We start from the raw sequence: 19,608 nt of genomic DNA, 5'->3' as shown, positions 1-19,608 counted from the left end.
CAAAGGCATCTCAAAAGACAACAACGCTAACAAATGGCCTATCTAAATGCCAATAGCCCTCCTAAAATATGCAACATCTGAGCTGTGAAAAAGTGGTGCTAACTTAAATCGTCTCCATGCGGCTGTGGGATGCCTTGAGACTAGTGCCAAAAACCTGCTTCCAGCTTAGAAGTGTACAAAGATAAATAGGAAAATTCAAATGAGAGGTGAGAAAACAATATATGTTTATATTAAATTGAACAGTTTCACACTCCTTGAAATGTTATCTCGCACCCTTAGAAGGTGCAAAAACACCAAAGTTGGGACTCTCTGCGGCATCGGGCAGACAACCAAATTTGGCCACTTCTCTTTCGTGAAATACTACATAGGAGGCTACCAATAAACTGAAATATCATATAGCTAAATTACATTCAATAATATAACGGTCATGAAAATCAATTGTGATATTCTGCCAGATTCTTGCCTTTGATTGAAACAGCACAGAGACAAGTACTTTTAACAATCCTGGCAAATTTGGCTGATGACTGCTTGAAACTACGCCCCTGCTAAAAATAGATGTTACTTTATGTAGCAACTTTCTTCTGCTTACACATAAATCTGTGTTTAAGTATAACTGCTTAAAATGGGAATGTATTCCACCATGTTATATTGGTGCTTTCCACAAATCCAGACGCCCAAGTCATCAGATGGCTCATGACCTAACTCATTAGCAAATAGATTTCTGGGGCTCTTCTAGACCAGCGCATGGACGGCAGGCTTGCCCACAATGTCTCCTCTGTCACCCCATTCTTTAAGAATTGAAATAAGAGCATCAAGATGTTCATAGTACGTATCTGGGGTGAAAGCATAGCTGGCTCGTGAACTGCACACTATAATGGTAGAAATAGGTTTAGCAATAGGCAAGGCAAAGCTGTTTTTTTTTTAATAGCAATAGCACATTTCATACCCAAGGCAACTCAATATGCTTCGCACAAGCAATGACAGCACCTAAAAGCATTTACAAGCACAACCCACTAATGATGTTCAAAAGCAAACCAGAGAAAACAAAAGTAGCTCATCAGAATTATATAAAGCAAAAAACAAAACGATTTTGGAATGTTTGGACGACCTTAATCAGCATTATGAGGAAATTTGAATGTTTAAAAATCTATAATAATATTAAAATGATTCATTTGCTGTTTCATATGTGTATCAAACTGGTAGCCCTTCACATTGTATCATTCATAATAGTGATGTATTACCGTAGAACTGGCTCCCACTTTTTTTAAAAAGGTTTGTGAAAAGTTGCACACAAATCATCATCATCATCATCGGTTTAAAGTTCGCTTTCCAGGCGCCGCTGGGTTGGACTGGATTCTCAATATGGCTTTCTTCCACCGGGGACGGTCCATGGCCATCTCGTGGTGGAGAGTCCTATACTGAGAAAGGTTTTGGAGCAAGACTTTTTACAGCCGGATGCCCTTCCTGACACCAATCCAAGGGGAAATTGATTTTCTGTAGGGGTTGACTCCCTTAGCCCATTCCTCTCCCGAGGAGCCCACTGGGCAGTGGTACTATTTAACCCATAGTTGGGGGCTGGTTCGTGGGCACCAGGGCGTGTCCACACACCGGTGGGCCTGCGTGCCGCACGTCTAGGGGCCAAACCTCCTCTGAGTCCCTTGTAGTTTAGCCTGGGTCCGTGTTGTACCCAGTTACCATGTGTCGCCGCGTGGAGGCACTACATAGGGCTTGCTGTTAGAGAGGCTATGTACTGGCAAGGAGAGACTTACGCACTCGGCTCTCCTGTTCGCATACTGCTAGCCAGCGGTGAGGGTTGACAGTGAGAAGTGACATGCACTGGGCACTCCACCAACATACTAGACGCATCACAACAACCCGACTTGGTCTTGTGAAGTCAGACACAAATCAAAGCATACAAACTGACAAACCTACGCTAATGAAAATATAACCTTGGTGGAGGTAATAAAGAGAAAGCATGTATTGGGCAAAATCTTTTTGCCTCCAGTTCTCAAGGCCTGCTTTATTCTGCCAATGATGATTCCATTTTCTCTCTCTTGCGAATGCATTAAAATGGAAGCTGGGCAATCCAAGGAGGCTAATTCAGCCAGTCAATCATCATTTTCACATAATGTCTTAGCCACATTATATATTGGATGTCTAGTATGACATCAAATATGGAACAATCCTAAAGAACTTTCCTTGACACTCTTGGTTTCAGATGAAACATGTCAGTCGTCATTAATTTCATATACTGGATACAGAACATGACATCAGAATTCTTGGTGCCCACATGATCTAGACACACGCATGCACACAAATGCCAATGGGCATACTGTTGAACATTTTTGAAGCCATGATAGCAACTCATTGAGGAAATTGATTATCTGGGCGTCCTGGTATGTGACCTTGATTTGCAAGGGTTATTAAGGTGAAGTGTCCCCTCTCTCCTGCACTCTTTCTGTCTTCTCCACCAACACAAGACATTAATGCAAAGTCATCGCTGAGCCTGCATCTAAATGTTTCATTACTGCAAGGCCGAAGACACCAAAATTTCATCGGCATGCTCTGATTGGCGTGCTCCTTTTCAGGCTGCTCGAAAGCAAGGATGAGAGGAAAGCATGACAAATTGAAATAAATGAAAGTGGGGGGAAAAGGTGGCGTGTGAAAGTTGCTGGATGGAGGGAGAGATGATGATGCAGATAGAACTAAAAAGTGGAAAAAATTGGGCCGAAGAAATGAGGGGGTGAGGGCATAACTTGATAAAGGGATGGATGGATGGATATATGGATGGATACTAATGTATCTACACAAAGTATAATTAGTTCTCATTTCATTGGTCCTCGCAAAGCCAAAAGCGTGGTCAATGCAACCTTTTTTTTTCTTGTTGGAGGGGATGAAAATGAAATTGGCACACTCTCCTTGTCCACTTCAAATTGTGCTTTTGTTTTTTGTAATATGTTGAAATGTGACAATGCTTTACTCTCAAATATTCGGTTGCATACAGAAACTTTCAAATCAGTCAAACTGTGTTTGCTTCAAACTTGCTTTATGAACCAGTATTGTATTTTTTGACTGATCAGGATTGAATGGGGTCCAACAAATGACAAGTCGGTGTACTTTCAGCCAAATATTGAACATAAAGTGCCGTAAAAAAATATAACTGGTTCATGAAGCAAATTTGAAGCGTCATTTCCCATCATTACATGTCTGTCCGGTATCCACCATGATGCAATGATGCAATTTGGATGGATCGGGTTAGGAGTCAGAACCTAAGTGAGGACATGATGAAATGATTCAAATAAGTCCGAGATAGAATAAACGGCATTTTATCCATAGTACGGGTCTCTTTAGTTTCAACAAAATAATTGAAATTTGGTTTGAGTTTCTCATCCCTGATCACTATCTGGATTCTCGCTCCACTGTGCTGCTTGCTGTCACCCTTTTCTGTTGTGTATGTGCTTGCTCTTGGCATGCAGTCAGGTTGCTCCCTGCAGTGAACAGACATCACACAAGGGTGACTTGGAAGGGAATGCCAGAAAATTAGCCTTTGCGAATATGCATAGCATCACTTCAGCAGACAGAAAGGGAGGAAGACAACAGCATCATTTGTGTAGCTGGAATATATTTGTTAGGATAAGACACTTCTTGGACTTCTGTTTGAAGATTTTGACTGAGGGTGTTTGGGGAGGCAATCATACCAATTACAGTGCGTGTGTTTTTATAATGAAGCAGTTTGTTTTAAATCTTTTGCTCGCTTATGAAATATAGATGGAAGACATTCCCATTAGGATCGCAATGGTTGTTTATTATTTCTGCGGGATGAATAATTTAATTTTCATTTTTGCTACTGCAGCATTCAAAAGAAAGAGGATGGGATACTTGTTATTAGCAGCGACTCTTATAGTCTTTGCAACTTGTAATTCATCCTGTTAGTGTGGCAAAGAAAAAATACATTGCGAGTCCATCTTCTAATTGAACGAGCAGGACAGTTACTAGGTAGCCAGTTTCAGTATGGCAAAAATAGTTGCTACTGGACTATACACTGAATAGTTTAGGTCCTGGATACAAAAAGAAACGCTAATGTCATTTAACCCCAGTATGGCCCTGAGGTCTGTAGACCTGGGTCAATTAGTGGAGCTCTGAGTTCAAAGCACAGATGGTGAAGCAACATTTTGCTGTTATGCTGCAGTCAGAAGTCCAGGTTAATAACTATGTTTTTTTTTTCCCATGCCTATGATTGAGAACTTTTCAAGCTTTATTGTAAACCCTTTCCTGGCACTGTGTTCATTTAGAAGTCTTAGTAAACCTTATTTGATTTCTGCACTTCATTTTAAACTGTCTTTAGTCCTTTGATTTTTACTGCTTTTAAATGTGGTACTTCTATGTAACACACATTGAGTTATCTTGTGTACGAAAATCACTAGAAAGTCTATTCACTGTCAGAAAATGAGTGTTATTGTCTGGTTATGCGAGTGGAGAGAAAGCATATTTGTTACATTCATAAAAGGTTACACTAATCCTTAACAAACCTTCCAGTATTAGTTCAGAGACAAAAGGGATGCGATTATAGTCAAAGGGATATTATTTCAAAAATACCGTAAATGACCTTTAACAGTGCGCTGGTTCCAGGGATGAGCTTACTGATCAAGCCTCTCTTTACATTGTGAAATGATTAATGAATGTTACAAATAGCACCTCTAATCAGACTACATTCCCCATGAGCCAATCTAGTAAGTGTAAGTGTTATTTAGATTAAAAAAAACAAACGTGCAAATTTCGTCCCACATGTCTGAAGTCACAATAGAAAATGCTCAGGTCCCATTCAACTTCCACTTATATTTCATTGCATGGAGGAGCAGCTGTTCTGAAAGATTGAAACAGCTTAGATGTAATGTGAGTTTTCCACCGGTGATTTGCAAATACTAAGAGAGTACCCTATTTTCTATTGTATTGCCTCTTACTTATTTCTTCCAAGTAGCCTCCGGTGGCATGACTGAACGATGCACGCGGCAGCATGTTAAAGGTTAATGGAGCAAGCCAATGGCTCCACTGTTGCACATCATATAAAAAAAAACAATCTCATCATCACAGTGCTTGCTGTTTCTCAAGGGCAAACTGATCACAAGAAACACTTCAACTGCGGAGTGCAAATAAAAAATACTGAGTAAGCCACTTTGTAAACACTGTGACACTCCTGAGATAAACTACTATTGGTGATAACTACCCATTGCTATCTGCTTAAAAAAAGTTTTACAAGTATTTTCACACTCTAATATGCTTTCACTATAAAAATGTCTGTGTGTGTTTGCGACAGCATGACAATAGCCCGTAAATTCCACTCCCTCGCCCCTCATCCTGTCCGTGCCTCCGCAAGGACGGGCCAGCCCATTTCCTGGATTATCCTGGATGATTGGCGGCTCTGTCTGCGTGCCACGGGTGAGCGCTTCGGTGTGACATGGAGCCTTATTGGACTGGACCCGGGTTCAAGAGCTGGGTCAAAGGTGAGCGACGACTCGAGAAGGGAGATGTTAGCTTTTGATTGGTTTATGAGTGACAGCTTGACAGAGCCAGGTAGGTAGAGAAGAAGAGGGAGGCGCTCCAGAAGGTCAAGGTAGAACTTGCATTGTCCATTGAATGTGTTGCCTTGGAGATGATAATAATATGCTGCTGTGCATGTTCTGGATGCAAATATGCATGTGGTTGGCTGGCAAGATATGCAAATTACTACCATATTGAAAGATGGGAATTTTTCTGCACTCGACTTCAATATTCTAATTAATAAGGACGATCTTTATCATTGATTTACTTACATATTTAGTTAACTTCATCTTTTCTACTGCCGTTCAACTTAATGAATTAGTATTCTACACTTGCCTTGTTACCTTGTTATTCAGTGTGTTGTCAAAAACTACCTTCCTTTAATTTAGAGCCCATCAATTAATCGCATTTGTGACGTTTACATGAATGAATAAATCAGATAGTCATCATCGTCAGATAAGATGCTCAGTATGGATGGCAGTGGAGTAATTAAACACAGCACAATACTTGAGAAAACCTGTTTCTGGATAGCATTAATAACATTTGCTAAGGAGCATGTTTTCACTATGTTATGATTGTTGATAGTTAGCAGGAGTACACAAAAACTACTAATACAACACAAAAAATGCCATAGCAGCTGCGATGTCAGATAAAGCTGAATTTGTTTTTAATATTTTTGTTTCCATTGTGACATGAGGCTTCTGTCCCCATTCGTTAACTGATGTTATGTTAGCACTTACATGCCTTAACTTACTTGCTCTGCCAAGCAACAGGTGGTCTAAAAAATGTCAGAATCAAGAAAGTAAAATAAATCCAGGCAATTCGGTTGATCTGCTGCCAGAATTTCTTTTGCTGTTGTTACCTGGACAACTCAAATATCGAACTCGAAAGGCACACTACCAAGTTTTGTCTGCATGTTAACACAAAGCCTTGGCAAATTATAGTTTGAAACAAACTCTAGAAACTCTATCCAGGAACAAAAAAAATATATATGAAGGAGCTCTGAAATAAACAAACGCCAAAGTAAACACTATTCACATGTCAAGCTGAGGTACCACAAATGAAAAATACTTGCGCATTCCATAGATTAATGGTAAGATTGAGTCCACAAGCCATTGTACCATCTTTTAAACAGGGACTTATGGCTGGATTGTGCAATTGTAAACATAAACTGTGTAATTGCAAAGTTGTGTAGCCTACTTAAATGATTTCAATCTACTTCCTGTAATCTTGTTTTCCTTCGCACAATAAACCGCTAAAAGTCTTTTATAAATTAAATTAGTGACCAGCTGGATATTTGTTTAAACTTAGTAATCACATACATGCTTCATCAATCTTTGCTTTTGTTTTTTTGTCCATCCAGACCACTCTAAATCCTTCCTCCATCTCCTCCTCCTCATATCTGCTCTTCATTCTGATTTGATTTCACCTCACATCTCCACTTCAACCCACACATCGTCTTTAAAGCCTTCATGTTTCTCTGCCTCTTTCCGGTTAAACGTATTTGTTCCTCCTCTCAATTCCTTCCCATCCTGTCATCTGTATGCCCATCTTCATCTCACTGCTCAACCTCAGCCCTTCACTAATCAGTGTCTCATCCTTCTTAAAAGCTTCTCATTAGAGCTGGCTAAAAGGAAGACACAATCATCCTGCCTTCCTTTGCACAGTCAATCTCATGCATGAGGTCAGGTGCAGCCAAGGGCTTCTCGCTTCCAAATCAAATCTAATGACCATTTAAGCAAGAGCAAACACGTACGATTGGTATTAAAATTGACAGAGCTTATTGTCAGATGTCAAAACCGTTGCAATTTGTAAACTTTACTGCCACATTTCCCGTTTTGCGTAAGCTCCAACTGATAAGCGACATGTACAAAATTAATTCAGTAACAATTTTGTATCATTCAATGGAGCGCAAACATCATTGTAAGAATCCATCCATCCATCCATCCATCCATCCATCCATCCATCCATCCATCCATCCATCCATCCATCCATCCATCCATCCATCCATCCATCCATCCATCCATCCATCCATCCATCCATCCATCCATCCATCCATCCATCCATCCATCCATCCATCCATCCATCCATCCATTTTCTGTAGCGCTTTGTCCCCATGGGGGTCGCGGGCATGCTGGAGCCTATCCCATCTGTCATTGGGCAGTAGGCAGAGGACACCCTGAACTGGTTGCCAGCTAATCACAGGGCACACAGAGACCAACAACCACTCACATCTAGGGGCAATGGCCTACCAAGCATGTTTTGGGGATGTGGGAGGAAACTGGAGTGCCCGGAGAAAACCCAGACGGACACGGGGAAAACATGCAAACTCCACACAGGGAGGGCCGGAGGTGGAATCGAATCTACATCCTTCTAACTGAGAGGCGGACGTGCTAACCAGTGCGTCACCGAGTTGCCCATTGTAATAATTTAAGAATTAAGAATTTACTAAATTATGTGAAAAGCAAAGCACTGTATATTTCAAATGAACATGATCCTTTTGCCATAAATGTATTCTGCTATGATTTGGCAGTGGTTGCAGTGTGACTTGAGACTTTGACTGTACTTGCAACAGATTCTGCCACAAGGATTTTTAAGGCAGCACGGTGGTTTCACGTTCGTCTGCTTCACATCTGAGAAGTTCTCAGTTCAAATCTTACCTCAGGTGAATTTCTCACCTTGGTTCTGGAGGCTTTTGTTTGGGTTCTCTAGCTTTCTTTTTAATCTCAAAACATGACACATTGTATGTTCATCAAAGACTCTAAATTGCCCATTATGCAAGTGTGACTGATGACCAGTGTAGAAATGGTAATTCTTCATATTTTGTTTTCTCTGTATCAGTCGAAAAGTTTTGAATGTTCAGTGAAACAATCATAATTGTGCTTATTTCACAGTTTTTAAATTCTGGCCACTGCATTGACTCATCTCCAAATGCTGCTTTGGAGATTTCCTCAGAAACAGACAAAGGGCAGTAGTTGTTGGCAAATTTGAGATGATGTGAAGCACTCTACATTCTGAGATGGCTCTTGTGTCATGTGTCACTTTGGAAATGATGACAATTTGACAAGCTTGACTATGGTGTTGCTGAACTATATTTTGATTACACGCTTGTTTCCCCTGAATGGCAAAGTCAAATGTTTAATGACTGATGGTTCTAAAGTGTTCTCTATTGAATTCCTCTCTATCTCAAGTATTGAGGAGCTCATGTCAAGGTCATTTACTTGAGACTTTTGAGAGTTTTGTTTTCATAGACACAATAGAAATTAAACAAAAGTTACAGAATAACTAAAGCATCTCTCTTAAAGTGTATAATATAAAGTGTATAATAAGCTTTTTTTATTTACTTTTTGAATTCATAATTCACATAATTGACATCAGATATTGTTTACTTACTAACTCAGTCAGATCCACTCGTGTCTGTGTTACCTAGCAACAGCAAAATTCTTCAAACGATCGAGATCTTAAAAAAGCAGTTTGCCCTTTTAACGGCAATGCTAAGGCCCAAGGCAAGAAAAAGTGAGGCTCAACTATACCACCTGTCCCTCTATGAGGAGTCTTCACACAATAAATATGGAATTTACATCCTAAATACACCACTGACGCAAATAGTCACATCACATGTAGGTACTGGTTCACCCAGGAAATGTCGGCTCCCCTGGTAATCAATATCTGATAACCTTTTAAAGCTAGTTCAGAATTTTTAGCAGTTGAGTGGCATTCAGTCATTCTCCAAAATGTGGTTTGAAATATCAAAGTCAGACCCCTGTGGACTTGGAAGAATTGTTTTCCGTTGCAGGTATACCCAACTTAACCAAAATGAGGACAATATCACCATTTGTTTTTTAAACTAATGGCCTGGTTCAATGAAACAAAATCATTCTATGAACAAAACAAAATATTTGTTAAAAAATAGTGAATATTTTAAAAAGGAAAACAATCAGTTGCCGGTCCGCCGTAATAATAAATAACATGCCTGATAGTGACCTACGCCTGATAATTGATATCCAATTTATTGTAATTTGATATCAATCTGATTTTTAATGTCTTTTATTTAAGAGAATCATGTGAATTTTTGTTACCATTCATCCATTTTTTGCACAACTTGGTGTGTATCTTAGGGGCTTGCAAGTGAATTGAAGTCAGTTTTGTTTGGTTAGATTTAATTTGCTGTTTTCTTTGATTTGTAACTCTAAGAAAGAGCTAATTTTGTGAACAAAATGAGAATTAACCGGCTGAGTTTGACTCTATTGTCCTGTGAATGATTAAAAGTTACCAGCGCTTAAGTGAATGTGCCTTAGTCAAATTACGCTGAATGCCGTTTCGGCTCTTTAGTCAGCCATCGCTGTTTAATTAACACCAGCCAAATAGGATTCTGCTAAGATAATGGATGACAATGTCCGGTGGGTCAAGTAAAGCTTTATTTATCAATAACCAAGGAAGAGGCAATTAGTAAAAAAAACGCAAAGAAGAGCAAGAAAAGGAAAAATAAAATTTAGAAAATAATCACATTAGATTAGATAATAGTAACTGCACAATGAGAATTATGAGACATATGATGCAATTCTCAGTACTAAATGTACAAACCATTTTGGAATTACAGCGCCACCTGTTACATCTCGTGGAACACTGATCCAGTTGTCCCTAATGAAAAAAAAATAGCATTGTGCATTTTATTGCTTGGATGCATGATCAGCACTTTTGATAATAAAGTTTGATTAAACAGATTTTGTATACATTTGGAGCGTTTACTTGATGTGCAAACATTCCTAGGTCATTCTAATATCTTTTTGGTGTACATTTGCAATGGTGCTCGGCAGTAAGCGTCGTCACAACGGCACGCCTTACTTTGCCTACACAGACGAGCTCTGACATTACAATATATACCTGCAGAGCGCCTTGTGACTCAACCTCATATTAGGAGGCAGCATAGATAGAAAGAAATGCACACTGCTGATAGATCTAATACTAAGTAAAAGCTTTAAAGTGACACAAGAAGACCCTGTTTTGTGTCCAGTGCCACTCCAGCATAAAGTGCAGTCTAATTGTGCTCGTGGGTGGAGTTTTCTTTCTTTTAGTATTTTCCTTCATGGACACAGGTAGAATTGTCGTTTGTACTTTTGCAGGACGAAATACAACCAACAAATGGCTTTTTGGATTGTTTATTTAATGCTTCCCCAACTAATGAAACTAATCATAACAATAATAATATTCATCAATAGTCATAATCATCATCATCTCAGGTCTTCAAGTTGACTGGTTAGGCTGAACATCTAAATGTGGCTGCCTATTAATGAGCCAATGGAGAAGGAACTATGCCCCTATAACAGTCGATAAAAGCGAATTAACCACCGAGACACCTCATTGCTACTCTTATGCTATTTTATGCAATTACGTAACGCATTAGATACTTAACCGCTGTGGTAACGAGACTGGGGCTTAAATGGAAATGTCATGACGTAGCTTAAGTCTGAGGAAACCTCTGCTCACATGGGGAAATATGAAAATTGCAATGCAGCAGAAAGCTATAAGGGTGATAAGTATAACATATCAATCATATTTTTATGCATGCTCTGTGCATATCTGACTTGCTGCTACAGCAACATTATTGTAGGTTTTGGCCTTAGTTGACCAAGAGAGGTTAGATTTACTGTCATACAGAAAATCTACATCTCACTAAAGTCAGCTCAGTCTCCCTAAACATAGAAAAATGTAGTATTATAATCTATATCTCATTCATTTACAATTGATTGGCGACCAGTCCGGGGTAGAAAAGATTTATGTTGGGTTCACCAAAGACTGTAAAAGGTTCCTACTGCTAGTGTGAATGTGATCCCGGCTGAGTGGATGTTTTTGGAATGTGGGAGGAAACCGGAGTACTCTCACAGAAGGGCCGGTGCTAGAATCAAAACCACCACCTCTGAACTATGAGGCGACATGCTAACCAGTGCATCACCGTGTCGCCCTGAATCACTCTATTTAATTATTCATTGTTATTTCTTTTTTAATACCATATCCTGGACATTTAATGAAGACGGTTCCTGCCTACCAAATAACAAATAATGCTTTTCTTTTGGCAACGCTCTTCCCACCTGTATGGTTGATATCATAATCTGGCAGGTTCTATGGGGTATATGAGAGATGCAAATTATATTCCCCCATGATGTTAATGTTTAATGACCAGGCTTACTTGTGTAGTGAGCTTTAATTTGATTTGTTTATAATTGGTTGATAATCACTTTCCAGCGACACATTTGACTCACCAGTCACCATTGTTTCATGGCTAGTGTTCCATGCAATGACATACTAAATTTGATCATTTTTAAAATAGGACTGCAAAGGTAAGATGAGGCATCATTGCCTAGATAATAATTCTTTAATGCAAAATGTGGTGATAAAAGTCAAAAAGCTTGTAATGGATTTGTATGAAATCTGATGAAAATTTAAGAGTCGATACTAGTGACATATTTGCTTGAAGTGATGTTAATATCTTGCGTTAAATGTGCATTCCACTCCGTATCATGGTGAAGAGCACAGTCCTTCTGCTTATAGGGCGCCGAGATACATGCTATAGTCTATCATTCAGATGGGATCATAAAGTTCGACCACGAAAATGTCACATACACACGCATGTAAAGTTAAGGAGCAGAAACTCAGAAGGGTCCGTATGTGCCCTTGCTTGAAAATCTGTTTTTTATAATTGGAATTATTCTGCATGAGATTTCCTATTGTTACTTTGGTTTTTAGATTGTGTATCTAAATCCTTCCTTCTTGCCTTGTCTCTGGTTTGGTGCAATGCTATACAGTCATTACACTGTATCAGCTATTTAGTTGAGTCACTCTGTATTGATCAGTCTTGAGATGAATCATGCCATGCATTGTCAAGATTGTTGCTACCTTGTTTGAAAAACATGTGCATTGATTGAAGAAGTTGTTTTCAGGCAAAAACAAAACGAGTCTTATTCATTGCAGCTATTGGCTTGAGGTTGCACCTTTTATCCCCCTCTCGTCAAATCCGTTGAGTTCACGCTGTTCGCTTCTTAGAACCATACATGGTGTTGATGGTTTATAAATTCAAGAATGGAAAAAGAGGAAAAATAAACCAAAAGGGCATGGTGATGAAAGAGTGGGAAATGGTGAGATTCAACAAGGGAAAGGGAGAGAAGACATTTAAACTTCTAAAAGAGCATAACATGAATGGAAATGTGTAAAGAAATATTTTTTTTTAAAAAAAGCACAGAATATATAAGACGGAATGCACTTTACAAGGTATGTTGAGAAAGTGTGTGTGCATGTACCTGTCAGCCCTGTGGCGCTCCTCCTATGGCCGTCTGCTGGCCACAACATCAAGGGCTTTGCATTCATTAGCATTCCATTACACTTTGCACATGCTGCATTTGTATGTTCACAAATACAGAAGCAGCATGTGCACAGTCACATGCTTGAATGAATGGGATTTACTGGCGTGTGCATAAAGGTTATTATAGTCATTGAAAACTCACAAAATAATTAAAACTGCAATTGAAAAAACATTTTCGTAACTTAAAAATGAAAACTGAAACTTCATGTTACATTTACTAAATTAACTAGAACTTTCAAGCAAAAATGTTTTTGCCTTTGTCACTAATACCATACGTGAGCTTTTCAGGTCTCATTTTAAATGTTTTATTTTGGTATTGCTGTGCATTTGTACGGAAGAAAGAAGGTCAAGGAGTTATTTGCAAATCATAGTTTCCTTATTACACAATGCTAATATACGTCATACACTGTGTATATACTAAAACTAATAACTAAATAAACTAACTGAATTTGACAAACAAAGTCAAAACTGTAATGGTGTGCATCTGCTTTTGTTTTCGTGTATGACTGTGCAAGTCACTGGCTTAAATTTGGGACTCGTTCGAATATAATCCTACAAGTATAACGTGTTGTTTGTAGACCAACCGTCCTGCCTGGAACAGTATCCATTGTTTTCAGGATGAGTCCTACTTGCGGAAAACCTGCTTATTGGGCTAAACTCACCCCTAAAGTTGCCTTACTTACTTTTTGACACCTCGCAATGACAAACGTGAATTACTCTTCCTTCACATTTTCAGGATTGAATTAATAGATGTAAGAAAGTTAATGATTTTGAATGATGTCCAACACATAAGTTATGTAATGATTTTGAATGATGTCCAACACATAAATGATCTTATGTTGATCATTAAAACAGTTTTACATTTTTGAGACATCAGAGCAACCTGCTGTAGCTCTCTTCTAAAGTCTCACACTCGGTTTTATGACAGAAATAAAAACTGTTTGATGTTCAAAGATTAAAAAAAGGACCTTTCACAGGAAGAGAACTGGCTACTTTATAACATAATTAATATTTTGCAATAGATTTTGGTCGCACCTCTGCTTTTCACAAAGTGTCTCCTAACTCATTTTTATTTTACTGTAAAATGTTCATCATAGGTGTGATTGAGGACCAAAACTGTTCTATCATTTATTAGGTGGAGACAAAATATTACTCTTCACTTTGACTACAAAAGCCCGTTGTGTATAGGATTATTATGGGTAATAAGGATCACATCAAGAGGTGATTGTCATTTGATTGACTGCTGTTCCATGGTGTTGTTTTCACTTACTACATGGCCAGACCTCAGTCATTTGATGTGCTTATAGTGGCTCTGATGATTTGGTCTCACTGTGTATTCACAGTGATAACATCCACATAGTTTTGATAGCCAGCTAACATCTGCACCAGCCCTGGTATAAGGCTCTGGATCCATCTCAAGCCTGCAGGATTAGAGCATACTTGAACCTACCAACGCATCCCCACAGTGTCTCTCGGTGGGGGCTATGAGCGATAACCTCAGCTGCTTGCAGAGATGGGTCACTCTGAGGTTCATGCTAGAGGTATTAACACCGAGGGACACTGATTTCAACTGCAGTGTGGGGAGAGAAAAGTCCCATATTGGTACAGTAGCCTCTGGGTGGCCTCTACGTTGTTCGGGATCAATGAGCTCCAAGTTGCAGTCCAATCTGATCTAAGTTATAATGAAATGTTAAACTAAGACTGAAGCATGTTAAAGTTGAGATTTTTGTTGGTGTTTGTGTGGGTAAATATCCACCAGGATTGTTTTGAGCAGATGATATTGCAATATTTAGACACACAAACATTCAACTTTGTCCAGTAGTAGACAAGATAGCCTTTTATCCTGAGAACTATTAACACACCTCAGAGAGAAGGATAATGTTAGTCAATCTGATGAGACAGAAGAGAACCGGGTGTTTGACGTTCTTGGTCAGGGAGGGGCAAAGTCGGGACCAGTGGTGGCGCTACATTGGGGCTGAGGTGGGGCTATGTACGTCAGAAATCTTTTTAGCCCCAGTTTCGACCCTCCGACACTTTATCTGATATTCTAAAATACATTTATGAATTATTTTCTCAGCCTCCCTATGTATTGGTCAACAATATGTCAATTGAAAACATTGCAGCACTTATCAGTTATACGGTGAAAATATTTACTTTGCAATTAAATTTATCATGTGTGCCTCTAAATATTCTTCCAGCCCTCCTAAATCTTTAAGGTTAGGGGCTACAGTGCTCCAAGCACAAAATGTTGCCCTACATTAGGGTGCAGTTATGTCCAAAATTTGAAATGTAGTTTTTCAGAAAATTGTGCTCAAATTACAAACTAAACTACTTGAGTGACATGTCACTTTATCTTTTGCCAAAAATAAAGAATAATCATGATGCGAATCATAAAAACTAGTCTATTGCCGGTTGTGTTGATCAAGGTCAATGTTTCGGTTTATTTTTATGCTCAACCACAATGGGGGGGGGGGGGGGGGGTCCAAAAACAAACATTAAGACATCAAAGTCAACACACTGTGAGCATTTTAGAGTTCAGCAAACTACCTTTGTGAGTGTGAGATAAAACCTATGCTCCAAAAAATTATTATTAAAATATCACGCCTAATTTGTGGTTCAAAATGAGTCTCTACAGTCTTGTGTGTTTCTAATTTATTCTCAGTGAGAAGATGGCAATTTCCAAATTATGTATTTATACATTCCGCCCCTGCATTCTTCTCTTAATAATTTTAAATGCGACCTAAGAGTAAAGTTAGGATTTGCCAATCAAACATAATGTTATACAAAGCCTTGAATTACCTGCAGGTGAATAAAGCCTCGTACTAAAGAGTGATTATTGATTAGGCCTTAGCCTTTAAATGAGTTGTTGTAATAGCATTCATCTTAATGTGTTCAGGGAGACACCTTTCCCCCTGCTTCAGCATCTCTGTGAGCTAATGCTGCTCAAATTATTTGATCAGGAGAGTTGAAGGTTGCCCATCTAAAAAGAAAACAAGAAAAACAGTTTAATCTGTATACTCTAACCTTAACAAGTCATTTAAAGGTGTAATTACATGAAGGTCAAAAAGGTGAATTCAAGACACCATTAATCTCCATAAATTTGCTTTACTAGGTGTTGGAGCCTGCCCTTGGTTAAATCATATTTACGTCGACATTGCTTCGATAGCTTGTAGGAGAAACACAAATGGTTTCGCTTTGTTCACTGGTACTGTGGTTTTGCAAAAACGATTCAGCATTTTTTTAGATAAGTTAACAACCGAGAAATAAAGAATACTTTACAGCAGAGGCGTAGCCAAGCCGGTTAGGACTCCCTGCGCCCCGGTTGAAAAAATCGAGCTTTTTTGATTCTTCATTTTCACGCCGTTTTTTTCTTTCCGTTTTGCGCGAATATGCTTGCGCTATTCTATGTGCGCGATGTTATCCATTCACCGTTTGCCTCCCGGACCCGGATGTTGTTTTAGCGATCAGCGAACGGCGTGGGTGATGTTCGATTTTTTTTCCTGTGGGCGCGCGCCCCTACTGGAAAAATTCCTGGCTACGCCTCTGCTTTACAGTTGTACTGTTTACAGGAAATCAACATAAAGTACGTATATGTTCTTATTTCCTCCCCAATTATTCTGGCTTTGACTCCAGCCGACAATCATCTTTGATTTCCCTATTAATACACCATGTCACAGGGGTTAAATACTACTTTAGGCAACACTAGAATCAAAAGTGAACGCAATTAGCCAATCGATTTAGAGCTGTTTAGAGCTGGTGGTTTCTTGGGAGGTTAAACATCATTATTTTCCAAGTGAGGCTGGCAGCATTGTTTCTACTATATTCTTAGCACAAGTATCGAACTTTTTTTCTGTTCTGTTCTTCCTTCTTCTTTTTTTGCTCATGCTAATTTACAATACAATTCAACCATGCTTTCAAAAGCACTGCAGTGGAAAATGGAACATTGATTTTGTTTGTATCAGGGCACTTATTTAAAATATCCAGATGGGTAAAAGTACAGTAATTATTCACGCAAACAGTAGAAGAATTATGGGATCAACTTTTGAAGCTCGAACTGTTTTTTTTTTTTTTTGGGTCATCTGTCACTTTTATTTGTTCCTTAACCCGAATTTACACTAAACAGTAAAGTTTTGCCACCTTTTCCACCGCACTGCACTGTGCTGACTCTACTCCAGTATCATAATGGAAAATCAAGGTTATTCTACAACACAGCTTTATTGTTAGATGCTGGACTCATCCAACCTTATAAACAGTGATTTAACTATTGCTAAGGCCCATAACTAAAACAGAATGAAGCCACTCTAGCAGTGGTGTTATGATTGATACTGCAAAATAGCATCGGTATTCTGCCTTTGTGGTGGTTCTGACGTGACTCTAATATTATCTACAAAGGGTGAATATTTTGAGGCTAGTTGCTCTTTCCATGTCAGGTCACAGGCAATTAAAATTTAAAAATAATAATAATAAAATAAATGATTCAAAGCCAAGCAATGGGATGGCACTGTTGTGGTCTTGGTCTGACCTGAAAAAACGATGGGAGGTTGGCCTCAGGCTCTGGTCCTTGATGATGCCATGTAGGGCACGTTACAATGACACCTCATTCATCTCAACTTATTTGCAGCCACCTGAGCCCGTCCTAACAAGGAGCTTGGGGAACCGGGCTTCAGTGGACCTGGGATGTAGTTAGGAATGTAAAGAAGGGAAGGGTAAAGGAGGAATGTCGTACAAGAAAGGGCAACTTGGAAATGAAGGTGATGAAGAGATGGGGTCAAATGTAAAAAAGGGTGGGACGAATGCAAGATGAAGGGAGTGGGGTAAATGAAACTGTATTGCAATTAACCACGCACGCACACGCTCACACACAAACATACATGCACGCACATGCACACAAACACATGCACACAAACACACACACACGCACGCACGCACTGCCTGGGTGGAAATTATGTCCATATCATGGAGAAGTAATGCAATGAGCAGCTCAACTAGCAAGTGAATTAGAACGGATCTTAACTATGCACCCAACTTCGGTATAATTTACCACATATACTGTAACTGAATTTGGCCTTACGTTTTGTTTGTTGAAAGGAAGTGGGGATTCATCATCAGCCTCGTATGAAAAGTCGGCACAAGCACTCATAAAAACGCATTCAGTAAATTCCTTCACACTTTAAACCAACTTTCACTTTACTTTTAAAAACTTTTCAACACCAAACCATTTGGATCCACATTTGTCGGGGATGTTCAATATTTCCTTCAGTGAAGAACGGAGCAGAAAATTGTATAATGAGCCAAGAAGGCTTTGTTTGAGACAAAGCTGGCTGGGGGCGTCAGAAGGGAAGCAGGTGAACGGAGTGATGTGAACATTAGAGTGAAACACTGTGTACCCCCCAAAGGTAAAAGCAATGCAATCTGGAAGATGGAAGTTAAACCTCCTTTTATTTGCAATGATCACGCAGCACTAAACACAATGTTAAGCCATGCGTTGATTTAGGATCAGGCTGGGGGGAGCATTTGCAAGACCCCTCTTACGTACAGGGATTAGAGCGATTTGCTGTGATTTAGTAGGCAGCAGTTGGACTGTAGCAGGTTTCTGCAATAGTTTAATTCATGAGCAAGGAGAGGCTTAAATCAGATTGTGCAGTGCGGTCGATTAAGTTCATTTGGATTTTTGGAAGAGGGCAGCCTGCATCGTATCCCTCTTTTCCTGCAATCAGATTCTAGGGGAAAATGGAAATTACCGTTTTTTTCCGTGTATAATGCGCAAAATTTAACTAATTTATTGTCCTAAAATCTGGGGTGCGCATTATACATGGTACAATTTTTTTAAAATTTTTTTTATTTTAACAAAACCAACAACAGGACTGACCGACAAAGACGTGGAACAGAAATACAGGGTGACATTACCAAAGACAGGAACAGAAACCAAACAGACATCATGACAGTAACACATGCAATGATCCGACGGTGAGCGAGGAGCAGACAGAACTTAAATACAAAACACGTTACATTGATTGAGGTGACACAGGAAGGGAGGGGCGACGCGAACAGAAACTATGGCAACCTAGACACATAGCAAAATTGGGGACAAGACATGACAAATCTCCCTCGAAATAAAACTTGAAATCACCTTTCTTCTTGTTTGTTGTCAATCGCGCATCGCATTCAGCCATCCTGCCCAACACACTTAGTCAGTAAAATTCATAATTGACGACACATCGTTTGATGCGATGGTGCAATCCTTGATGATGTGTTATTGTCAAATATTGTTTGGTTTTTAATCTCCATCGCAAACCGGATATCATACGGAGGCCGCCATTACAGATGCGCAGAACGGATGCGCAAGACACGTCAGCTATATAAAGAGTGAGAAATCAGTTTTCTTCCCATTAGTTTCAATTCACAGTTTAATTAGCAGTTTCAATCAGCAAATAACAAAATGCGTATTACAGGTAATATTTTATTTCACAACACTTTGCTTTGTTCCTTTCTTCTCTGCTGTTCACTTCAAACACGCTCCATACGAACGCAATGCTCTCGTATCAGACGCTTGCTCGATCACCTGCTCGTTTGCTGTCACAATGTACCCTACACAAATCCGAAACATTTGTCACGGCGAGGGGCAAGTTTTGGTTTCCAAGGGTGTTTTTATTCCTCTTCAACGTCTCTCCCATACAGAGCCGCCTTTTTCACATGTCCGCACGTCACTTTCC

This window comes from Syngnathus typhle, linkage group LG2 (assembly GCF_033458585.1).
Source record: "Syngnathus typhle isolate RoL2023-S1 ecotype Sweden linkage group LG2, RoL_Styp_1.0, whole genome shotgun sequence".
In the NCBI taxonomy this organism is placed as follows: domain Eukaryota; kingdom Metazoa; phylum Chordata; class Actinopteri; order Syngnathiformes; family Syngnathidae; genus Syngnathus; species Syngnathus typhle.
Note: the sequence above shows the minus strand (reverse complement) of the source record.